At 39.2% G+C, this 26,808-nt stretch overlaps 1 protein-coding gene across 5 annotated transcripts in view; it reads right to left on the bottom strand.

Annotated features, from left to right (window-relative positions):
* Positions 1-26,808, bottom strand: part of HYCC2 (hyccin PI4KA lipid kinase complex subunit 2) — an 84,736-nt gene that overhangs the window by 52,570 nt on the left and 5,358 nt on the right. For all 5 annotated transcript variants that reach the window (XM_017876003.1, XM_017875975.1, XM_017875993.1 and 2 more), the window contains exon 2: positions 10,039-10,136. The gene's annotated coding sequence lies outside the window, so the exon portion shown is untranslated. The remainder of the gene's footprint in view (positions 1-10,038; positions 10,137-26,808) is intronic.

The following is a 26,808-nucleotide window of genomic DNA, read 5'->3' as shown; positions in this document are numbered from 1 at the left end:
CGGTGGCTCAAGCCTGTAATCCCAGCACTTTGGGAGGCCGAGACGGGTGGATCACGAGGTCAGGAGATCGAGACCATCCTGGCTAACACGGTGAAACCCTGTCTCTACTAAAAAATACAAAAAAAAACTAGCCGGGCGAGGTGGCGGGCGCCTGTAGTCCCAGCTACTCCCGAGGCTGAGGCAGGAGAATGGCGTGAACCTGGGAGGCGGAGCTTTCAGTGAGCTGAGATCCAGCCACTGCACTCCAGCCCGGGAGAAAGAGCGAGACTCCGTCTCAAAAAAAAAAAAAAGAGGACGGAAAACCAAACACCACATGTTCTCATTCATAGGTGGGACTTGAACAATGACAAGACTTGGACACAGGGCGAGGAACATCACATACCGGGGCCTGTCATGAGGTGGGGGGAGCGGGAAGGGATAGCACTAGGAGAAATACCTAATGTAAATGAGGAGTTAATGGGTGCAGCAAACCAACGTGGCACATATATACCTATGTAAAAAACCTGCACGTTGTGCACATGTACCCTAGACCTTAAAGTACATATAAAAAATATTAGCTGGATGTAGTCATGCACACCTGTAGTCCTAGCTACTAAGGAGGCTGAGGTGGGAGGAATGCTTGATCTCAAGAGTTCAAGGCTGCAGTGAGCTATGACCATGCCAGTGTACTCCAGTCTGAGCAACACAGTGAGACCCTGTCTCAAAAAAAAAAAAAAAAGTTCAGAAATTTCATTGTAGTGGTGACAAAAAGGACATACTTCCCAAAATACACAAAATTGGAACCTTAAACAACTCCCTTATCTTTATTGCTAGTTATTAAATTACTGACCTTTGTTTTTTTTACTGGAAAAATAAAAGGCCATACCTGCTCTGTATCTCAACTATTACCTCTATAGTTTTACAAAAATATCTAGCTATAAATACATATTTAGTTGACATTAAATTTTTAAATAATTTTAAAATATCATAGATGCCTGTAAAAAAAAAAAAATGGAACTTAGCCCAACCACCTATTCCATCCACAAACACTGTCAACCATTCTTCCAGATCTGTATTTATATATATATTTATAACATATATGTATGTAAATATATGTTATTTAAATAGTCATGTGTTCACATCATATATAGTGTTCTACAGTGTGCTTTTTACATTTGTTAAAAATATATCACCGGGCACGATTGCTCACGCCTGTAATCCCAGCACTTTGGGAGGCCAAGGTGGGTGGATCACGAGGTCAGGAGATTGAGACCATCCTGGCTAACACGGTGAAACCCCATCTCTACTAAAAATACAAAAAATTAGCTGGGCGTGGTGGCAGGTGCCTGTAGTCCCAGCTATTCGTGAGGCTGAGGCAAGAGAATGGCGTGAACCCGGGAGGCGTAGGTTGCAGTGAGCCAAGATCGCACCACTGCACTCCAGCCTGGGCGACAGAGAGAGACTCCATCTCAAAAAAAAAAATAAATAAAAAAATATAAAGATTTAGATGTTAGACCTAAAACCATAAAAACCCTGGAAGAAAACCTAGGCAATACCATTCAGGATATAGGCATGGGTAAGGAATTCATGACTAAAACACCAAAAGCAATGGCAACAAAAGTCAAAATTGACAAATGGGATCTAATTAAACTAAAGAGCTTCTGCACAGCAAAAGAAACTACCATCTGAGTGAACAGCCAGCCTAGAGAATGGTTATATTGGATATATATATACACACACACACACATATATATATTCTAGAACTTTTTTTTTTTTTTTTTTTTTTTTTTGAGTTGGAGTCTCACCCTATCGCCCAGACTGAAGCACAGCAGCAAGATCCCGGCTCACTACATCCTCCGACTCCTGGGTTCAAGGGATTCTCCTGCCTCAACCTCGTGAGTAGCTGGGATTACAGATGTGCGCCACCAAACCCAGCTAATTTTTGTATTTTCAGTAGAGATGGGATTTCACCACGTTGGCCAGTCTGGTCTCAAACTCCTGACCTCAGGTGATCTGCCTACATTGGCCTCCTAAAGTGCTGGGATTAGAGGTGTGAGCCACTGTGCCCAGCTTATCTCATTCTTTTTAACAGCCACAGAACTGTAAGCACAAACCTTACCTGTTCAATAACTTACTGATGGACACGGACTGTTTTCAATTTTCTTATATTACCAAAAACTTGTTGCAATCAACACCCTTGTACATATTTGTGCATTTGTGTTGTTCTCTTCCATAGTATAAATTCTAAAAATTGTACTTGAAAATTTAAGGTTATAAGATACAAACATTATTGATAGCATATTCAAATCTACTCTCAAAACTATAATCTTTCAGATTTTTAAGAAGCATATGGCTGTTACGTGTACAGAATAATTTCTTCCTGCTCTGTTTATAAAGCTACTACCATAGCATAGAAACCTCAATTAATCTAAATAAAAAACCATCAGTTTGACTGCATGTATTAATATATAAGACTTTTAAAACTAGCACAATGAAAATTGGAATCAGAATACCCTATAACAAAAAAGAAATCACAATATATATTACTGTATTTTAAAAATCAGCCAGGCATGGTGACTCATACCTATAACCCCAGCATTTTGGGAGGCCAACGCAGGCAGATCACCTGAGGTTGGAAGTTCGAGACCAGCCTCACCAACATGGAGAAACCCCATCTCTACTAAAAATACAAAATTAAATAGGTGTGGTGGCGCATGCCTGTAATCCCAGCTACTTGGGATGCTGAGGCAGAAGAATCACTTCAACCTGGGGAGCAGAGGTTGTGGTGAGCCAAGATAGTGCCATTGCACTCTAGCATGGGCAACAAGAGCAAAACTTTGTCTCAAAAAAAAAAAAAAAAAAAAAAAATCACCTTGCTTGCTTAGTTAAGGCTTCACTCTTCTAAAATTAAAAACCACATTCATGGTTTACTCTTTAAACAATCTGGAAGTTATTTTAGAATATGATATGAGATTAAAATCTAACAATTTTTTCTTCCAATTGTTCTAATACATTGTTTGTATGCCTTTTCTTGTTTCTGTTTTTGCAGAGACTTGAAATACTACTAAAGTCTTACATATATTTGAAACTATTTCCCAGCTACATTTCCCACTAGTTTTGCACAAGGACTGCAATCATTTATTTACTATCATTTTATTTTATTTTATTTTATTTTATTTTATTTATTTTTTGAGACAGAGTCTCACTCTGTTGCCCAGGCTGGAATATAGTGGCACGATCTCGGCTCATTGCAACCTCCACCTCCCGGGTTCAAGCGATTCTCCTGCCTCAGCCTTCCGAGTATCTGGGTTACAGGTGTGTGCCACCATGCCCAGCTAATTTTTTGTATTTTTGGTAGAGATGGGGTTTCACCATGTTGCCCAAGCTGGTCTCAAACTCCTGGCTTCAAGTGATCAATCCGCCTTATCCTAATTCATTTTTTCTAAAAATATATTTCATCATTATTGCCTGCCTTATTCTTGCACATGAATATTAGACTTTTGATAATAAATTCCTTCCCCACATCCTATCCTCAGGAGAATGTATAAATTAATTCCAAATGACATCTTCACAATACTGAGTTATTCCACAGAGGAGCATAGCACTGCTCTTTCTTAAAAATCCTCTATGTCTTAGTATAAATTTTGTATTTTCTTCATGGAGGTCAACACAATTTCCAATTAATTCTTAGGTGATTTTTATATTTTGATGCAATTACGATTGGGATTCACTTCCATTATCTTTTCTAACTAGTTATTGTTACACAAAAATTATGAAAACATTATTTTTTTAGAGACAGGTCTCTGTCACCTTGGCTGGACTGCAGTGGTGCAATCATAGCTCACTGTAGTCTCAAACTCCTTGGCTCAAGCGATCCTCCCGCCTCAGCCTCCTGAGTAGCTGAGATTATACACATATACCACCACACCTGGCTAATTTTTTATAATTTTGTTTTTTGTAGAGACAGGGTCTCACTATGTTGTCCAGGCTACAAAAACATTTTTTAAACATCAAAATTAAAAGCTTTTTAGATAATTATAATCATTTAAAACACTGAAAATGGTTTAAATCAAGATGTCTGTGTTTTAGGAGAAATGTATAAACAAGTCATCTTTTAGCTAACTACAAGGAATTTTTTTTTTTAAGGTATACTACTACTTTACTGAAAAGGGCAAGAAAAAAACTACAATTAATCAATTTTTTTTTTCAAATGTTCTCTAAAGAACATAAACTGCCTTTAGAAGTCAAAAAGAAAGATTTTTTGTGTGTGTGTGAGATGAGATCTGTCTCCCAGCCTGGAGTACAGTGACACAATCAGGGCTCACTGCAGCCTCACAGCCTTGACCTTCCAGGCTCAAGCAATCTTCACACCTCAGCCCCCTAAGTAGCTGGTACTATGCATGTGCCACCATGCTTGGCTATTTTATTTTATTTTTTGAGAGGGAGTCTTGCTCTGTCGCCCAGGCTAGAGTGTAGTCGTGCAATCTTGGCTCACTGCAAGCTCCGCCTCCCGGGTTCGCACCATTCTCCTGCCTCAGCCTCCTAAGCAGCTGGGACTACAGGCGCCCATCACCATGCCCAGCTAATTTGTTTTGTATTTTTAGTAGAGACGGTGTTTCACCGTGTTAGCCAGGATGGTCTCGATCTCCTGACCTCGTGAGCCGCCCGCTTCGGCCTCCCAAAGTGCTGGAATTACAGGTGTAAGCCACCACGCCCGGCCTAATTTTTTTTATTGTATAGAGAAAGGGTTTTCCTATGTTGCCCAGACTGGTTTCACTTCTGGGCTCAAGCAATCTTCCCATTTCAGCCTCTCAAAGTGCTGAAATTACAAACATTAGCTACTGCACCCAGCCAAGTCAAACACTTTTTAAAAAGCAACACAAATCTTTTGATATGTACTTTTATCAGAATCCCTGTCTGATATAGGATCCAGAATATTTATTTTGGAAAAGCCCCCCCAAGTAATCCTGATGACCATCCTCTGGTTTTAAAAAAACAAAAACAAAAAAAGTATCATCTCCAGGCCAAATTACTATTTTAAATTCCTATTTGATCTTTCCTATAACCACAAATTCAGCACATTCAACCTCTATTGTTTCCACCCATACCATTTAAAAAATGACTAAAAATGAAATACCTTTAAATAGAGAAATATAGTGGTATTAATAATAATTATAATCATAACACATCATATTTCCCAACTCTATAAAACTACTACTAGTTTTAAGACAGTAATTTAGTAAGTACTTTAAAAGAAAATACAAAATAATATTTTATGAAAAAGAAAACAAAAAGCTTAACTAAGACAAGAGTATAAGGTCCCTCATATAATCACATGCCACTTTTTAAAACTTACCCTTTATGTTTCTGGCCACCTTTGGTCTTTGTACCTGCCACCTGGCATTTTCTCCCAGCTCTATACATGGCTGGAGCAGACTCAGTTCATGTATTACCTCCTTAGAGAATCTTTCCCTATATACTTTAATCAGCTACCCCTACCTTCCTCCTCCCTCCAACCTCATTACTCTGCCCATTTTCTTCATAGCATTTAGCACAATCTGTAATTATCATTTATTTGTTTACTTAATGTCTGTCTTTTCTACTAAAATCCGTACTTTACAGAGACAGGCACTGTATCCCAAATGACAGGCATATAGCAGGCATTCAATCATCTGTTGATTTTGAGCACCTTCAGCACTGACAGTGTTATTTCTGGCCATAACAAAACTTGAGATTTCTGTTTTCTTAGTTAAACTTGGAAACTAACTAAGTTTAAAATAAGTTTAACTTAAACTTATTTTACTTGGAAAACTAAATACCAAATGGAAGTTAAATACCTTCTTCATGTATCGTCCAGAAATTTCTGACAAGTAGATGTTGTCCCAGATGCATGAATTAGTAACACCAACCTTGCCAAGGTTTGATATAAGAGACTGAATGATTTGGCAATTTTGTTGTCTTTGAATTAACTGACATATGTCAGGCAATCTTCTACTGAGATAACTGTTCATTTCAAAGCTGTATCTTACAGTGATATATAGCAGACATTTTAAACAATTAGGGACACAAATCCAATTAATATTTCAACCCCATGTGGTGCCACTAATATCAACTGAAATAACTGAATAAAAGAATACACAAAGCTAAATTCTAGAAATACCAAGTATAAATGACTACTACTACTTCACAATTTACTTGGCTGGCTGCTGAAAAGTTTCTTCAGACAAGTCACACCTTGATTTCTAAAAATATCAAAATGTGGAAAAAATGTGTCTTAAAAGTGAGGAAATAAGTTACCAGTGAGCCTATTAAGTATAAACATGATACCAGGTGTTTCCTATATTTTATTTGATTTAATAACAGGTGGCAGAATTTAGTGGTGTACAGCACCAGTTCTCAGCTTTTTTTGGTTTCAGAATTTCTTTCACTAAAAATGTTCATTTATTAATTAATTTAAAAATAAGCCTATTACATGTTAACATTTTAAAGTGAAAATTACATTCTTCTAAAACAAAAGCAAATTCAGAATAGCGTTTTGATGTTGTTGTTCTTTTTTTTGTGAATCTCATAATTGGTTTTTTGTTTGTTCGTTTTTTAGAGACACAGTCTCTTGTTGCCCAGGCTGGAGTGCAGTGGCACAATCTCAGCTCACTGCAACCTCCACCTCCCGGATTCAAGCAATTCTCCTGCCTCAGCCTCCAAGTAGCTGGGATCACAGGCACGCACCACCATATCCAGCTAATTTTTTTATTTTTAGTAGAGATGGGGTTTCGCCATGTTGACCAGGCTGGTCTCAGACTCCTGAACTCCAGCGATCCCAAATCGCTGTGATTACAGGCGTGAGCCACCATGCCCAGCCTCATAACTGCTTCTGCATTCAATCTGTTGCAGAAAAACTTCACTGTATATTTATGACAGAATGACAGTGAAGATGGCAAATACTATCTTTATATTAATATGAAAAATAGTTTTGACCCCATGGACCCCCTTAAAGGATCCTGAGGATCACAGTTTGATCACAAACTCTATAGCAAGGTTGCCGAAGGTTAAGGTCACTTATTAGCTATGTTTAAACCCTTGTACCCTCTTACTAGCTATACTCAAACCCTCTGTCCCTCATTTCTCTCATTTCAAAACTGGGAATAATAGTGGTACCTACTTCATATAGTTTTTGTATTCTTAGAACAGTTCTTATCACAAGATAAACATTACATAAGTGTTTGCTATAAGCATTATATAATCTTCATGATATTATGTACTATGAAGTAGCTTGTTATTCTCATCTAATAGATAAGAAAATTAAAGTGTAAATGGCTGTGTGACCTACACAAGGTAACACAGTTTAAGTGGCAGAACTCAGATTTGAATCTAATGGTATAATTTTGAAATCTATGATTGAAAAAGGCACTATGTAATCTGGCCCCTATCTTATGGTTCATACTACTCTCCCACAGCTTTCTATGTTCTGGCCATACTCTCCTTTCAATTTCTCTATAGCTTTACGTGCACCTTACCTCCAGCACATCTGTGCAGGCTGTTCCAGCCTGGAATGCTGTCCTGCTCCTGCTATTTAAGTGGCTGGCTCCTTCTGATCTTGTAAGTCTCAGCAGCCTTTCCGAACCACTTTACGTAAAGAGCAGCTCTTTTTCCATTCCCCAGTATTTTCCATTCCAACACAATCTTTATTTCCTGCCTAGAACTTTGCGTTTTGTAATTTGTTTATCAGACCTCATTACTTATTGATTATCCATCTCCCCACTGGATTGTAAATTCCAAGAGAACAGGGTACATTTCTGCATTGCTCACTACTATGCATTCAAAGCTAACAAACATACTATGATTTCTGGATGTAAGAGAGGTACTTAAAATAAAAAAATATATACATATATATATAGTCAATGAACCATACTGTTTATATGTCCTCAGACAACTCATTTAAACCCTTTGGGCTTCAGTGCTTCAGTTTCCTACAATAGTTATTTTCTAACTCTAAAATCCTAAACATAGATTTTAGTATCTTCATTTGAAAAACAATAGTACTGGTTACAGAGAAATTCTGTAAACATATATTTTCCTTTTTTTTTTTTTTGAGACAGAGTCTTGCTCTGTCACCTAGGCTAGAGTGCAGTGGTGTGATCTCAGCTCACTGCAAGCTCCACCTCCCAGGTTCACGCCATTCTCCTGCCTCAGCCTCCTGAGTAGCCGGGACTACAGGCGCCCGCCACCAAGCCCTGGTAATTTTTTGTATTTTTAGTAGAGACGGGGTTTCACTGTGTTAGCCAGGATGATCTCAATCTCCTGACGTCATGATCCACCCGCCTCGGCCTCCCAAAGTGCTAAGATTACAGGTGTGAGCCATCCGCCTGGCCAAACATGTATTTTCTAACTAGGCACAGCACTATTAGTACATAGAGATATCTACAGAGCACAGCTATAAATAGACTACAAGGTATCTTTTATTTTTTGAGATAGGGGTCTTGCTATCTTGCCCCAGCTGGTCTTGAACTCCTGGGCTCAAACAATCCTCCCACCTCAGCCTCCTGAATAGCTAGGATTACAGCATATGCTACGGTGCCTGGCCCTGCAAGCTTTCGGTTTATCTAATCATACAATATAAAATTCTGAAGATCATTTCTTCTACTGTATATTACATCTATCCCATCACCTGGTAAAAACTATACTTAAAAGAACTCAAGCTGATATTCCAGCATGCAGCTTAATTCAGATCCATACTGCCTTAGTTCCAGAATGTAAAACTAAGAGGCTATCACAGAAAATGACTATCTTTTTGATAACTATGACAATGACGACCTTTTTATTATTAATAGTACTACCATTATTTGGAGATGAGTTCTTGCTATGTTGCCCAGGCTGGTTTTGAACTCCTGGCCCCAAGCAATCCTCCCGCCTTGGGATTAGAGCTGGGATTACATGTGTGCACCACTGTACCAGAGATGGTAATGGCAACCTTTATTAGCAAGCCCTAACTACAACATAATGAACAAAATAATAAGCTGCTGGAATGTGATCTGAAGAAGGTAAAGAACTACTTGCCGGGAAGAAAACTCACAGTATTTGTCCAAGGTCTCTAAGTACAATAATATGTGTCCTTGGGAAAGTTACTTAACTAATCTCTGTCTTCAAATTCCTCACGTATAAAATGAGAATACGTACCTATAACAAAGGTTTATTTTTAAAGATTTAATAAATCAACACACGTAAGGTCTTACTTAGAACAGTGACTGTACAACATAAGTCTTCAATGGATGCTTGCTACTATTATTATTATAGAAATATTATCAATATAATCATTTAATTTTTGAACAATTTAGGAGGCATTTTTTTCCCGTAAAGTACAGAGATTATTCATCCATTCTTTCAACTAATATGCACTGTGAATACCAATTACATGCTAGGTACCAAGTAAAATGTTAAAGATACAACAGTGAGCAAAACGAACTGTGGTAAGTGCTCTCAAAGGTTTCTTGTGGATCAAAATTATGGGATAAACCAAGCTATACAATTATCAGGACAACATATGAAATAGCCAGTGATGGTTTTGCTACTGCTAATTTTCAAACTTGATCAACAACTATGAAGATATTTCAAGGTGTAAGTCTAAAACTTAGGCATTTAAGACATACTGTTAGCATAATCACCAAATTTCCTAAGGAAAAGCCCAGAGTTGCACTGTCTAACATAGGAAGCTACTTGTGGCTACAGTGTCCTATATTGGACTGCAAAGATATAGAATATAGCCATCATCAAAGAAGTTCTATTGGATGGCATTGATCTAGATGTAGCCAGATAATACAGTTATGCTGAGTAAATTCAATTCTTCAATAAAGTTTAGATAACAGAAAGGTTTTTTAAAACACATTTATAAAAGGGAAAACTTTCAAAATAGAATTCAAAGGCAATAATTAACATGTCATTATGTTAAGTAAAACTGCTTAATAAATAGAAGCTATCCAGCAAAGGTTACCAAAAATGCTAACATGTCTAATGATATAGAAAATTTATTCTTTATCCTTTAAAAAGTTAAAGTCTTAATTTTACCTGTATTAAGATCAGTTTTCTAAAGGAGGAGGTGGCACAGGAATTCGGCAGAGTTCAAGTGGGGAATTCATTTGTTAAGAGTTAAATATTTTCCAGTTCTATAAAAAATACAAATAGAAAACTGAAATATTGAGGAAATAGTCTCAAGAATGTAATACAAAGAACAGTTTTGATAGGCATTTACAATATAGCTTATCTAATTTTAAGAAATAATTATAGATCCAAAAATTTCTGTAACAACTAGCATACTTGTATATCTTTATCAAACCTAATTAAAACGCATTATTTTGAAGACAGAAAGTCTGAATTTTAATTTCAAATTTGCCATTAATTATCTGTAAGACCTTGAGTAGATTACTTAAATTATCTCGAGCCTCACTTGCATTATCTGTAATATTAAGTCCCTTCCAGGCAAAATTATATGACTCTTTTGAAACATGTTATAGTGATTTTCTTTCTCTCTCTCTCATACACACACACACACAAAACACACAATCATTTTAAAAATACCCTCATTAAAATCATAATATGCAGTATAAAACCAAGCTTAAATAATAAGTATCATAAGCTACAAAATTATTTTGGTTGAGTTTCACATAACTGAAAACTTACCTTTTTTAGAGAAGAACAGAAAAAATGCTATTATGCTGAATTTTGGCAGTAAAACACATTAAAAGATTGTCAGAATCATTTTCAAATTGCTAAAATGGAGACTTTTCTTAGAAAGTAATAACTATTTTCATGTGTTTGCTGACTACATTATGCTCTCCTTTCTTTGATACAAAGAATACTGTGATAAAATTCTCTTCGAATTATATTAACTGAAGATGTGTCAGGATTCCCTACTCCACTATAGCAGCTGACACTTTACCTCATATACTGGGCTTTCACATGTGAGTTTTGTTTTATAAGAAGGTTCTGCAGTGGAGGGAAGAACTTGAACAGGATTAAGGAAGTATTTCTGGAAAGACACAAAAGAGACTGGTAGTACTTTAAGAAGGGGCACTTGATATCATGGAAATAGGGTGTACCTTGGGAATTTTGAACCACAACCACCAAGACAATTGCCAAAATTTTGAAGCAGTCTGTAGGCAGAATGGCTATGTGGGAAACCTCTACAGAGACAAATCTCCCATAGTCTTCCGGGGCCAAAGAGATAGATACTCAGTAGACTCTCAGTTTAAAAAGTAACAAACAAAAAGGCCAAATGATAAGAACAATGAGTTTTATTAAACTTTAAGACAACCCTAAAATAGCTCAATCCCTGTCTGGTTGAAGGTAATTAGGTCCTTACCAATTTGTGCAACAGAGAAAAATGTGATCCCTACTGGGAATACTGTATATAGCGCCTCTATGGTTCTTTCATATACAAAGTCTGGCACACAATTTAAAATTACTAAAATACAAAGGGATAAAAAAAAGACCAATAATTAGGAGAAAACTAGACAAGAGAATCAGACTCACAGACATTTTTAAAATGAAGTTAAGACGCAAGGACAATTATTTAAAGTAATCCTGATTAACAGAAAACAGAAGGGGAAATGTACAAAACTGCTGAAGATGCAACATTTCACTAAAGGATTAGGAACTACAAAAATAATTAAATAAGCACTCTAGAACCGAAAAACACAATATATGAAATTAAGAACTCAATATAGAGCCCTCTCAGCATAGCCGGCAGCACATCAGTCTCATAATCTGAAGAATTTAATATATTGATCTTAAAGCAAATGAGACACAGTGGAAAACAGGATGAGTTAACTAGAAGACAAAACAATAAAAAATACCCAAACCGAAGCATAAAGAGAAAAGAATGGAAGACAGAGGAAGGGGAAAGGGAAAGAAGTGAAAGGAGAGGGAGAAGTTTAAGAGAAATGTGACACACACTCACAATGTCTAATGTGTGTGTGTGTGTGTGTGTCACATTTCTCATATATATATATAAAAAACAGAAGTCCTAGAAAAGAAGAGAAATTGATAAATGTAATATTCTAACAAAGAATAACTGGGAGTTTTCAAAAACTGATGAAAGAAATCAATCTAGAGATTCAGAATGCTTTGCCAACACCAAGCAGGATATATTAAAAGGAAATTCTACCTAGGATGCCATAAACTAGGGAAGGAAGGGAAGAAGTAAGGGGGGAAAAAATCATAAAAGCAGCCATAGGAAAAAAAAGAGTTGCTCTTTGCAAAATAGTAAGACTCACAAATTTCTCAACAGAAACAACAGAAGTCAGAATATAATAGAATAACACTGTTAAAGGGCCAAAGAGAAAACAACTGCCAATCTAGAATACTATGCCCAGCAAAAGTATCCTTCAAAAATAAAGGTGAAATTTAAAAATTTGCAAAAAAAAAAGATTCTCACCTACAAGCCTGCACGAAAAGAGACTTAAAAGGAATTATTCAGGCAGAAGGAAATTATCCTAAATCATAAACATGGAAACGTAGGAATAAATAATATCATCTGCTCAGTTCTGGGGCATAAAAATATATATATCAGGGTAAATAGTGTAAGGAAATGTTAACAGTGACAGTTCAAAACAGTAACTGAAATGCCTTGTAAGGTTTAAAGGTTCTAAGATTTTTAGCAGTTGTGTGACACTAGTAATAGTAATAGTTTGTATTATACTGTAAAAGTTAAAGAAGGAAGTTGTAATTTTTAGGATAACCATTACAATAAAATTATATATATATAAAACAAGTTAGAAGGAAAATATAACATTTAATCTAAAAGCAAGCAAGAAATTAAAAAACAAAACAAAACAGATGGGCCAAATAGCAAATGACAGTAAGATTATACATATAAACCCAACTATATTAATAATTATATTACAGTATATAGACCAAGCTTGTCCAACTCACAGCCCAGGGCGGGCTTTGAATGTGGCCCAACACAAATTCGTAAACTTTCTTAAAACATAATGAGGTTTTTTTTTTTTTTTTTTTTAGCTCATCAGCTATCATTAGTGTTAGTGTATTTTATGTGTGGCCCAAGACAATTCTTCTGCTTCCACTATGACCCAGGGAGGCCAAAAGAGTGGATAACCCGATATAGAAAAAATTCTTCTAGTAAAAGACAAATTTTGTCAGACTGGATTAAACAAAGAAGCACGTCCTTAAAAAAGACACACTAATTTCAGAGAAAGATTTAGAATATATGGCAAGAATGATTATTAGAGATTAAAGTAATATTAATGAAGGGATCAATCCAACAGGAAGGTACCACAATCATAAACTTATATGTACCCAGTAATCTCAAAATGCATAAAGCAGCAGGGCGTGGGGGCTCAAGCCTATGATTACAGCACTTTGGGAAGCTTGAGCTCAGGAGTTCAAGACCAATCTGGGCACCATGGCGAAATCCATTATCTAGAAAACAAACAAACAAACAAACAAAACCAGCGTGTGGTGGTATATGCCTGTAGTCCCAGCTACTTGGGAGGTTGGGAGGATCACTTGAGCCCAGGAGGTCAAGGCTGCAGTGAGCCACGATCATACCACTGCACTCCCACCTTGGCAACAGAGCAAGACTCTGTCTTAAAAAAAAAAAAAGAAAAACACACAAAGCAAAAATTTGCAGAATTAAAAGGAGAAAAAGACAAAGCCATAATAATAGTTGGAGACCCACATCTCTCTCAGCAAACTGACAGAAAAGGCAACCAAAACTCAGTAAGATGTGAATGGTGCAATTAACAAACAACCAAAATGACTAATACAGAACACTGTACCTAGCAACAACACAATTTGAATTCTCTTCTTCTTTTTTGAGACAGAGTCTCGCTCTGTCTCCCAGGCTGGAGTGCAGTGGCGCGATCTTTACTCACTGCAACCTCCGCCTCCTGGGTTCAAACGAATCTCCTGCCTCAGCGCCCAAAGTAGCTGAGATTACAGGTGCTTGCCACCACCCTCGGCTTTTTTTTTTTTTTTTTAGTAGAGACAGGGTTTCACCACATTGGCCAGGGTGGTCTCAATCCTCTGACCTTGTGATCCACCCACCTCGGCCTTCCAAAGTGCTGACATTACAGGCATGAGCCACTGCACCTGGCCTAAAATTACATTCCCAAATTATCTATAGGTCAAAGAAGAAATCTCTACAAAAATTTAAAAAATAAGCTGGGTGTGGTGACGCACACCTGTGGTTCCAGCTACTTAAGAGGCTATGAGGTGGGAGGATTGCTTGAGCCCATGAGTTTAAGGCTGCAGTGAGCCGTAACTGTGCCACGGCACTCCAGCCTGGGCAACAAAGTGAGACCCTGTCTCAAAAAAAAAAAAAATCCCCCCAAAACAAAACAAAGAGAAAACCATGTCAGTATAAAATGGACACATTTCTTAAAAATATAAATTACTAATGCTGAAAAAAACAGAATATCCAAACAGCCCCAAAGCAAATAAAGAAATGGAATGTATTATTAAAAATCTTTCCTTAAAGAAAATCTCAAGTAAAGATGTTTTCACCAGTGAATTATTCCAGTTACGGGAGAAACCACACCAAGATGATAAAAGTCATCCCGAGAATAGAAAATAATAAATATGCGGAGGAGGGAGACTCTCTTGAAACGGTAGGCAGAGGTTACAGTGAGCCAAGATGGCGCCACTGCACTCCAGCCTGTGTGATACCCTGTCTCGAAAAAGGAAAAAAAAAAAAATAAGAATAAAGACTTCCTAACTATTTTTAAGAACCAGTATAATAAATAGCCAGGTGCAGTGGCCCACGCCTATAATCCCAGTACTTTGGGAGGCTGAGGCAGGCAGATCACTTAAGGTCAGGAGTTCGAGACCAGCCTGGCCAACATGGTGAAAACCCATCTCTACTAAAAATACAAAAATTAGCCAAGTGTGGTGGTAGGTGCCTGTAATCACAGTTATTTGGGAGGCTGAGGCAGGAGAATCACTCGAACCCAGGAGGCAGAGGTTGCAGTGAGCCGAGATCGCACCACTGCACTCCGGCCTGGGGGACAGAGCAAGACTCAGTTTCTGAATATAAGGTTAATTAATACAAAAAAAAATTGTGTTTCTATAAACCAAACACAAATTTTTAAAAATGCATCTTACAACAGCATTAAAAAAATAAGACTAGAAATAAATCTAACAAAAGATGTATAAGACTTCTACAATGAAAACAAGAAAACATTTTCAAGAGAAAATAAAGACAGTTTAAATAAAGCGGAGGATATACCATGTTCATGAGTTGGGAAGACTCATAAAGATATCAGTTCTCCCTCAATTAATCATTCCCTTAGTATTAAGCATATGTATTGCCTAGTCTGTCATTGTGTGGGGTGGGGGCAGGAAAACTGTAAGGTCCTGGCACAAAAACCAGCCCAAAACTGAGATTGGTCCAAGACCACAGAGAATACCCCAATCCTCAATCATAAGCCTAATACTAGAGAAGGAGAAAAGTGTGAGGAGCGAAGGGCCTTCCATTTCTCAACAAGATAGAGTGACAGAAAGTGAATTTACCTTCTCGCCTGAATTTAAGACATGGAAGAAGGCTGGGCATGGTGGGTCATGCCTGTAATCCTAGGGCAAGGAGGGCAAGGAGGGTGGACCACTTGAACTCAGGAGTTCGAGACTAATTTGTGCAACACGGTGAAACCCCATCTCCACTAAAACTACAAAAACTAGCCCAGCACAGTGGTATGCACCTGTAGTCCCAGCTACTCAGGAGGCGGAGGCAGGAGAATCACATGAGCCGGGGAGGCGAGGCTGCAGTGAGCCGAGATCATGCCACTGCACTACAGCCTGGGCAACAGGAGTAGGGGAAAAAAAAAACACGAAAGAAAATATGAAACAAAGGTAGGTCACAGTGGCTTACACTTGTTATCCCAGCACTCTGGGAGGCCAAGGCAGGAGGACAGACTGAGCCCAGGAGTTTGAGACCAGCCTGGCCAACACAGTGAAACCTCGTTTCTGCAAAAAAAATTTTTTAAATTAGCCGGGCATGGTGGCACATGCCTGTAGTCCCAGCTATTCAGGAGGCTGAGGTGGGAGGAACGCTTGAACCTGGGAGGTGAAGGCTGCAGTGAGAAGTGACTGTGCCATTGCACTGCAGCCTAGGCAACAGAGTAAGACTCTATCTCAAAAGAAAAAGAAAAAAGAAAGAAAGAAAATACATGAAACACAAGTTTTCATGACACTGGACGTAGACAATGAAGAACAATGAAGTTGCCTCAACTTCCTTCCTTAAGACTTTCCAGGATGCAGGGTAAGGAAGAGAAAGGCAAGTGAAAACTGGTAGACTCTCTGAGTTAAGGAGGCAGAGCTAAGAGTACAGGTAGACCAAAGTGTTAGAGGGCAGGGTAACGTGGAGAGCTGTACTGAGAACAAACCCTGGAGATCTGCAAAGGATCCCTCTCTAGTAGTAAAACGAAAGCTGATCAGCACACTGTATGTGTGAGGAAACTACCAGAAGCCAGGAAAAGAAGCACCAGATTAGAGGTAGCAGTGTCCAGAACTTACACTGGGCCAGAAATAGTGCCACTTCTCACCAATTCCATTGAGGATGGGGTCAAGTACACATAAGAGTTCTTCCTAAGTAATGGGGACTTACTAGCCCTACAGCGAACACAGATCCAGTACTCTCTATTAAATCTTAAAATCTTTTTTTTTGTGTGTGTGGGTTTGGTTTTTTTTTTTTTTTTTTTTTTTTTTTTTTTGAGACAGAATTTCGCTCTTGTCAACCAGGCTGGAGTATAATAGCACGATCTCCAGTCACTGCAACCTCCGCCTCCTGAGTTCAAGTAATTCTCCAGCCTGGGCCACCCAAGTAGCTGGGATTATAGGTGCCCGCCACCATGCCCAGCTAATGTTTGTATTTTTAGTAGAGACAGGGTTTCACCATATTGGCCAGGCTGGTCTCAAACTCCTGACCGCAGATGATCTGTAAAATCAAAATCTGGAACTATTTTCAAATAAATGTAACTGCATCCCAGAGCAGAGCTCGAAAACATTTATAGGAATGCAAAACTATCCCATGTAATGCAAAGGTTTGAAAAGTGCTTGCACACTGGAGTTTGCCCTTCTTTCTACTTTTAAAATCTAGCAGCCATGTGAAGAAGCCAGAGCTAGCCTAATGAATAGACATAGGCCAGCCAACAGCCAGCACTACCCAACAAATGTGTGAGTGAAGCCATCTTAAATAACAGTCCCAGTGAAATGACATGAGTAATCTCAGGGAAGATCAAAAAAAGAACTGCCCAAGCCAGGCGCGGTGGCTCATGCCTGTAATCCCAGCAGTTTGGGAGGCCGAGGCAGGTGAATCATGAGGTCAGGAGATCAAGACCATCCTAACATGGTGAAACCCTGTCTCTACTAAAAATACAAAAAAAATAGCCAGGCATGGTGGTGGGCACCTGTAATCCCAGCTACTCAGGAGGCTGAAGTAGGAGAATCATTTGAACCCAGGAGGCAGAGGTTGCAGTGAGACAAGATCGTGCCACCGACCCATAGAATTGTCAGCAAATAAAATAGTTGTCATGTTAAGCTATTAAATTTTGGGGCTACACAATAAAAGGTAACAAATACATATGTTAAAGAGGGGAGTCGAAAATCATTCATAAATCTACTATAAAGGACATTAAAAAGTGTTCATCACTGTAATTCTCAAAACAGATCTTATTAACTGAGTGCCTACCAAGACATTCTGAGAGACACTCAATGCCAGGAACTAGAAACCAGCTCTTAGTTCAAAATGACACAGGTTTGTATTAGCATTAGAACTCAATGCAGCATCCCTTCCTGGTCCCCAGGCTGCAGGGGAGTTAGCCTACTGAAGAAGGTAATGAAAACAGTGATCTAATAAAAATCATAGTTGTCCACTTATAGGTCCTGGATATCAATACTTTTAAATTATCCATATAAATTTAGTGATGTCAATTATCTTCGTCCTTTTTTGGATATCTGCCTGCTCTAGCTACATGGGCTTTCTTAATGTTTCTTGAACATGCCAAACTCGTTCTTGCCTAAGAGGCTTTGTGCTTCTATTCCCTTTGCTGCCCAGCTGCACACATTGGTTTCCTTCTTACTTCATCCAGGTCTCTGCTCAATCCAAAAAAAAAAAAAAAAAAACCCACTACTCATCACCAATCACAATCACTCTCTATCCCATGATCTGCTTTACTATTCTCCACATTTACTAGTACTTGTTTACTGCCTATTTTCTCCTACTGCAGGAGGTTGTCTTCTTATTCACCACTAAATCCACAGTCCCTATTTCAGTGGCTAGACAAAGCAGGTAGTCACTAGATGTACAGGGAAGCAAGAAAAGATCCCTATTCACCTAAGTGTTATTGGGGTCATGGCAGAGTAATGACCTCAGAAAATCCTCTCCTCCATAAAAGCAACAAGACACTGGTAAAAAGTATCAGAATGAACTTTTTCAGAACTTTGGAAATTAGGCAAAAGGTTAACGCAATCTGGGAAGTGTTTATTCAAGAAAAGTAGCTGAATCTCTAAGTAGCTGAGACTACAGGATGTACCCACTGTGCCCAGCCTTCAAGGAGTTTTAACTTGCCCTATTCCCATTTCACCTCCCCAGCTCCACAGTAGCCTTGAAAACAAATAGCCCACAATCACACTAAGAGACAGCAGACGGGCAGCCACTAAAGGTGACAGACTGGTCTGCAATGCCTTCAAAGCCTCGTTCCTGAAAAACTAATTATTTGACCCGTCTGATAGTTCCTGGAAGACCCTGATATGGTTCGGCTATGTCCCCACCCAAATCTCATCTTGAATTCTAACTCCCACAATTCCCATGTGTCATGGGAGATGATTAAATTATGGGATGGATCATTCCTCCACTGTTCTCATGAATGAATCTCATGAGATCTGATGGTTTTAAAAATGGGAGTTTCCCTGCACAAGCTCTCCCTTTGCCTGCTGCCATCCATGTAAGATGTGACTTGCTTCTCCTTGCTTTCTGCCATGATTGTGAGGCTTCCCCAGTCATGAGGAACTGTAAATCCATTAAACCTATTTTTCTTCCCAGTCTCGGGTATGTCTTTATCAGCAGTGTGAAAATGGACTAATACAGACCCCATTTGCAAGGACTTCTTTAATTTGACTTGAAGATCAACCAGTGCAAAGTCTTTTCCCTAGGGGTATTTGTCTAAAACAGGAGCAGTAATTTAATATCCTGGCTGCCTAAGGCAGTGGATACAGTTAGGGCAAACAACAGGCAAGTCAAAAAGCCTAAAAAGAAAAGCTGGGAGCCAGGCACGGTGGCTCATGCCTGTAATCCCAGCACTTTGGGAGGCCAAGGCGGGTGGATCACTTGTGATCAGGAGTTCGAGACCAGTCTGGCCAACGTGGTGAAACCCCACCTCTACTAAAAATATAAAAATTAGCTGGACATGGTGGCACACACCTATAGTCCCAGCTATTCGGGAGGCTGAGGCAGGAGAATTGCTTGAACCCGGAAGCGGGAAGTTGCGGTGAGCCGAGATCACACTACTGCCCTCCAGCCTGGGCAACAGAGTGAGACCCTACCTCAAAAACAAACAAAAAACCCAGAAAAGAGAAGCTGGGGAATGAGATGTCCATAAAGGACTCTGAAAAGCTCCAACAACTTCCCGGGAATCCAGAAGGTCATATTTATGCAAAGGGATGTGTACTCAGAGCTATATGCATACTCAGGAATAGTCTGAGAAGCCCTTAAAATCTCATTAGGTGCTAACCTGAGGCTCTGCACACAAGTCACTACTGGAAAATTAATGGCATCTTTTGCAACTCTACTGGGAGAGGATTCTTGCAAGCTTGAGCTTGGTTTCTTCCAGACTTCATTCCATTTGCCTTTTGCTTTGCTGATTTGCCTTGTATCATCTCATTGTAATAAACTATAACTGTGAATAAAATGTTGAGTCCTGAGAGTCAATCTTGGAAATCATGAAATGTGGGAATGGTCTTGAAGGACCCTCTACAAAGCTCCTAAGCCCTTTTGACATAAACCTAGTTAATGAAGATAACTTCCTAGCTTCCTGCTAGGACAAGAAGTTCCAGCCTTACCTTGCACAAATCCTGCCTTCGGCCTAGAACCACACATTTCTCCAAGGAACTCCTTTCAGTAGGAAATAATACTTTAAAGACTAGATTATGGGTGCTAAAGCTTGGGCATATCTTAAATACAATTCACTCTCATTTAAGTGACATAGGGGTGGAGAGGGGAAAGGATCTATTCCTTGTATTTCAAGTAAAAAATATTTTCCCCATAAAAGTAGTATCCAACTCTGAAGAACCTAAAACATGTTGGATATACAACCTGTTTAGGTATGTAGGCACAAAATTAAAGTAGAAAAATAGATTCCCAGAAAATATGTTGAATTTTTTTATTTTAATTTTAATTTTCAGAGATGAGTTCTTGCTGTGTTGCCCAGGCTGGTCTTGAACTCTGGGCATCAAGCAATCCTCCTGACTTGGCCTCCCAAAGTGCTGGGATTATAGGCATGAGCCACTGCACCTGGCCTATGTTGAATTTTAGAATAAACCTTTCAAATACTGAATAAATAAATGTTTAAAGCAGTTGGTTTAAACTTTACTTAATTAACTGACACAGTTCATAATAAGTTCTTCCTAAAGGCAAAAATATTTGAAATATTGGCATCTTTTATTCTTTTGTGTTTTTTCCCAATTTTTTTTATTGTGGTAAAACACACTTAACAAAAAATTTACCATCTTAACCATTTTTAATGTACATTTCAGTGGTATTAAATACATTCATAATGTTGTCCAACCATCACCATACTCTTTTCATCTTATAAAACTAAAACTCAGGCTGGGCGCAGTGGCTCAAGCCTGTAATCCCAGCACTTTGGGAGGCCGAGACGGGCGGATCACGAGGTCAGGAGATCGAGACCAGCCTGGCTAACACGGAGAAACCCCGTCTCTACTAAAAAAATACAAAACCTAGCTGGGCGAGGTAGCGGGCGCCTGTAGTCCCAGCTACTTGGGAGGCTGAGGCAGGAGAATGGCATAAACCTGGGAGGCGGAGCTTGCAGTGAGCTGAGATCCAGCCACTGCACTCCAGCCTGGGCGACAGAGCGAGACTCCGTCTCAAAAAAAATAAAAAATAAAAAAAATAAAACTAAAACTCATGGTGAGCCGAGATCGCACCATTGCACTCCAGCCTGGGTAACAAGAGAGGGAAAAAAAAAACCACTAAAACTCTAAGCTAGGTGTAGGAGCTCACACCTGTAATCCCAGCACTTTGGGAGGCCAAGGAAGGCAGATCATTTGAGCCCAGGAGTTTCAGACCAGTCTAGGCAACATGGCAAAACCCTGTCTCTATAAAAAATACAAAAATTAACCGGCCATGGTAGTGTGCACCTATAGCTCCAGCTACTCCAGGGACTGAGGTGAGAGGAACACTTGAGCCCAGAGTTTGAGGTTACAGTGAGCTACGATCATGCCACTGCACCCCAGCATGGGTGACAGAGTAAAACCCTGTCTCTAAAAAATAAAATAAAATAAAATGAAGGACAAGTTATCATAGCTCAGTCTGCCGCCACCACTTAGAAAGAAGCATAGTGCTGGAAGCAGTGGCTTATGCCTGTAATCCTAACTACTCAGGTGGCTGATGTGGAGGATTACTTGAGGCCAGTAGTTCGAGACCAGCTTGGGCAACAGAGAAAGACCCTATCTCTAAAACTAAAATAAAATAAAATAAAATAAAGAAGCACAATGCACAGTGGAACTCTTTAAATTCTAGAAATAACATAAACCATATTTAGTGTGATGCTCTGCCCATTTCCTGAATAATTCATTAATAGCTGCCAGTTTTAAATGGGGCCTAGGACATGAGAAGGCAAGAGGTCAAGGTGGCACTACAAGATGTTCTGCCGGCCGGGCGCAGTGGCTCACGCCTGTAATCCCAGCACTTTGGGAGGCCGAGGTGGGCGGATCACCTGAGGTTGGGAGTTGGAGAGCAGCCTGACCAACATGGAGAAACCCCGTGTCTACTGAAAATACAAAATTAGCCAGGTGTGGTGGCACATGCCTGTAATCCCAGCTACTTGGGAAGCAGAGGCAGGAGAATTCCTTGAACCCGGGAGGCGGAGCTTGTGGTGAGCAGAGACCACACCATTGCACTCCAGTCTGGGTAACAAGAGAGAAACTCCGTCTCAAAAAAAAAAAAAAATGTTCTGCCATTTGGGCCTTAAGATCCAGCAAATTCATGGTATTCAGTGTCTGTGGTAGATGATAAAGTAGCTGTATAAAGCTACCAGTAGGCCCTAATAGGAGAATCACAACAAGGCACAGAAGTCCATCTAAAGCAGGATTTCTTAACCTTGGCACTATTGGCATTTTAGTCACCCTTGACATTGTGAATGGCTTTTACATGATAGGATGTTTAGCAGCACCCCTGCCCTCTTCCTACTAGATGCCAATAGCACTGCCCTGAATTGTGACCAACAAAATGTCTCTAAACATTGTCAAGTGTCCCCCTGGATGAGAACTACTGCTTCTGAAGAGAGTTATGCCCTCTCTGCAGATGACTACTCTTCTTTTGAGAATAGCTCCTTGCCTGACTTTTGAGCCCCAGCAGTGACTGACCATGTGACCCAACATACTCTCAAGAAGTGAGTGTTCCAATCCACCAAGCCACAAAGCTATACGTGCTGGCGGCATTCCATCATTAAATGGAAGTGATATTGTGTGTCAGATGTGAACTTTCAAGGGAACATGGGAGGACTATATTTTTCTATCCTCTTTAAGTTAAATGTGACCTTATGACTTTTTTTTACCAAAGAGCAGAAATCATTTCTGTAGAAACATTTATGTGCCAGTATGCAATTCTCCAGCCTGTTCTTCTCTTGTCACTATGGTAATAGAAGCAGAGATAAATATAGATACGCAATGCTGACCCATCAAATGAAGAACAGCTGCCTGGAATCACCCAACTTGCAGAAGATTTTACATGAGAAGAAATAAATCTCTTTTTCACATTTTAAGCCTTTATTTGAAGGTTGGTTGTACCACTACATAACCAACTAATCCTGACTACAATGGTTGTAATGAGGTTATAGGAGGCTCCAAAAGCACAAGTAAGCTAAAAGAACAAATGGCTCAGACACCCATGGCACTTACTTCTACTAATCAACTCTTCCTTAATCTATGGCCCTGTAGAGTTCCCTAGGATCAAATGAAAGAAGAAAAAAAAAAAACTTAGGCCGGTTTACACATGGGTGCATACAATATGCTGGCATTGACCTTAGAGAGAAGTAGCCCTACAGGACAGGAGAAAAAGAACTCCCAGTAGGCAGAACTTCAAACAGTATCTCTTTGTTCACTATACCTGAAGAGACCAAAGATATGGATCTATTGGTTTGGCTAAATGGCCTTTGTAACCAGTATTTGCTCAAGAGACACATGAACAAAATGGTCTTGTCAGCAAGAATAGAAATTATACCCTGGCTCAACACAGACTTCCCCTCATCAATGTTGATCTACAATTTCACAATATGCCAGGCTATCTCACACCTCACACATGTTCTTATGCTGCACTCCTCTCTGGAATGCCTTTCAACTACACTCTATCCTAACTGCCCTCCCCTTCTTCCAACACTCAGACCAACAGTTGCCTCCTCTATGAAGCTTTTGCATAGCATACAACCCTGCATCAATTCAAAGCCCTCTCCTTCCTGTTCACACAGCAGTTCTCAACATAGGGTCCACAGACCCCCAGGGATCTATAATAAAACTCATAAACTTTGATAAGAAGAAAATTGTATCACTCTTTTTACCAATCTCTAACTAAAATGTATAATGTCATTAGATTGTGAGTATAGGCAAAACAATAAAACAAACAACCATAATATTTTTATGATTTGGTCACCAATAGAAATCACAGATACTAGGCCAGGCGCGATGGCTCACGCCTGTAATTCTAGTACTTTGGGAAGCCAAGGCGAGCGGATCACTTGAGGTCAGGAGACCACCCTGGCCAACATGGTGAAACCCCGCCTCTACTAAAAATACAAAAATTAGCCAGGCGTCATGGTGTATGCCTGTAGTCCCAGCTACCCAGGAAGCTGAAGCATGAGAATCACTTGAACCTGGGAGGTAGAGGCTGCAGTAATCCGAGATCGCACCACTGCACTCCAGCCTGGGAAACAGGGCCAGATTCCATCTCAAGAAAAAAAGAGAAATCACAGAAATTTTCATATCAAATTACATTTGTTTCTTACCAGTATGTCATGACACTTTTCTCTGGTCAGAGAGCTTCCATTCTACCGGGGATAAAAATGTTTCCAATCTCATCTGCCCAGATATTTAGCTAAACATTTTTCTAGGTGTTTCCATATGAGATTAACATTTAAATCTATAGACTGAGTAAAGCAGATTGCCCTTCCTAATGTGGGTGGATGTCATTTAATCAGTGGAAAGCCTGAATAGACAAAAAGGCTAAGCCTCCCCCAAGTAGAGAGAGTCAAGTTTCTTCTGCCTAAGGACTTGACTTTCTCCTGCCTTCAAACTCAAACTGAAACATTAGCTCTTCAGAGTCTCAAGCCTGAGTGACTGCTACTATGTTATCTCTGGTTCTCAGGCATTTGGACTGTGTCTGACTGGAACTATACCATCAGCTCTCCTGAGTCTCCAGCTTGCCAACTACCCTGCAGGTGTGGTAGCAAGCACCTGTGATCCCAGCTACTCAAGAGGCAGAGATGGGAAGATCATCTGAGTTCAGGAGGTAGAGGCTGCAGTGAGCTGTAATCATACCACTGCACTCCAGCCTGGACAACAGAGTGAGACCTTGTCTCCAAATATGATAATAATTATTAAATATATTAATTAGATTTTTATATATAATTTATATATATATGGCAACTGTTGAAATGGTCCTAGTGAGAGGCCCAGTGAGAGGTTAGAGGCCTGAACAACTACTACTGCTGCTGCTGCTATTACTATTAATAGCAGCTAATATTTATTATGCACCAAGTACTATAATAAAAATATTCTGTGTATCTGCTCATTTAATCCTAACAACTCTTCTTAAAAACTTTTAATTTTGAAATTATAGACTCACAGGAAGTTGCAAAAAAATTGCCAGCAGGTCTCATGTACCCTTTGCCCATTTTCCCTCAATGGGAACACCTTGAATAACTACAGTAAAATATCAAGACCAGGAAATTAACATTGTTACAGTCTACAAAGTTTATTCAGATCTAACCAGTTTTACAAGCACTCATGTATATGTGTGTGTATAGCTCTATGCAATTTTATCACATATGTAGACTCATGTAATTACCACCACAATCAAGATACAGAACTGTTCTGTCACCAAGACACTCTTGTAGTCCCACCCACTCCCCTCTCCTTGATAACTAAACCATGGCAACCACGAATCTGTTCTCCATCTCTTTATTTTTAGTATTTCAAGAATGTTATATAAATGGAATCATGGAATATGCAATTTTCAGATTTTTTTCACTTGAGACCCATTCAAGTTGTTACATATCAAACAATCCACTCCTTTTTATTGCTGCATAGCAGTCCATGATACAGAGGCACTATAGTCTATTTAACCTGTTGATGAACATTTATGTTTCCAGTTTTTGGCTATTAGGAATAAAGATGCTATGAGAATTCACACAGATTTTTATATGAATGTAAGTTTCAGTTTCTCTGGAACAAATGCCCAAGACTGCAATTGTTGGCTTGTATAACTCTATTTCTAAAGATAAGGACACTGAGATGTAAACAGTAGAGCTGGGATTCTAATCTACACAGTTGCCTCTAGGCCCTAACTCTTCATAATATTTCTAGCTGCTATAGAAATTGAGAGAAGTAAATGGAATCAAAAAAAGAGTAAGAAGGTAAAGTCAACAGAACCCAGCACTGCTCAGATGAGGGGTAAGTGTTAAAGATCGACAACATCAGGGTTCCAGCTCCAGCAGGTTAGAAAGATGATAAAAGGGAAAACATGAATTCACTTTTAAACATATTATATTTGAAGGACCTGTAGATCATCTTCATCCAGCAGGCAATTACATGTATAGAATAGGAACGAAAGTTCAAGGGAAAACTCTGGATTAGAGACACAGATTTGAGAACCATCATATTTGGATGGTAATTAAATAAAAAAGATCACAGAGTAACAAAGTATAAAATGAGAGAAGATTCAGAACCTTAAGGAACGGAAACATTTAAGTCTTAAATTTTATATTCATTTCCCCTAGTATTTTCCATAAACAGTAGATACTGTAAAATACTGCAAATTCAAATTAACTTTAGATTTTTAAAAAGCCCTTCATGTTTTCTTGCCCTTTTTTTTTTTGGAGACACAGAGTCTCACTTCATCACCCAGGCTGGAGTGCAGTGGCACAATCTTGGCTCAATGCAACCTCCACTTCCTAGGTTCAAGCGATTTTCCTGCCTCAGCCACTCGAGTGGCTGGCACTACAGGTGTGCACCACCATGCCCAGCTAACTTTCGTATTTTTAGTAAAGACAGGGTTTCACCATGTTGGCCAGGCTGATCTTGAAATCCTGACCTCAAGTGATCGACCCACCTCGGCCTCCCAAGATGCTGGGATTACAGGCCTGAGCCACTGTGCCCAGCCATTACGTTTTCTATTTGAGTCTTACAGTTACCCTATAATGTAGAAAGGACAACAGTATACTCTCCCCCATCCCCACACCCTTTTCACTTAAAAGTATAAACTAATAAATAAATTTTAAAAGAATGAATACACAGATTAAAAGCCTCAATAGAAAAGAATATGGAAAAAGTATAACTTTCAGTCCCTGCTCAGTATCTAACTTGTCTCTCTCA

Source organism: Rhinopithecus bieti, unplaced genomic scaffold (genome assembly GCF_001698545.2).
Source record: "Rhinopithecus bieti isolate Rb0 unplaced genomic scaffold, ASM169854v2 scaffold_980, whole genome shotgun sequence".
Classification (NCBI taxonomy): Eukaryota; Metazoa; Chordata; class Mammalia; order Primates; family Cercopithecidae; genus Rhinopithecus; species Rhinopithecus bieti.
Note: the sequence above shows the minus strand (reverse complement) of the source record. Positions and strands in the feature narration are given on the sequence as shown.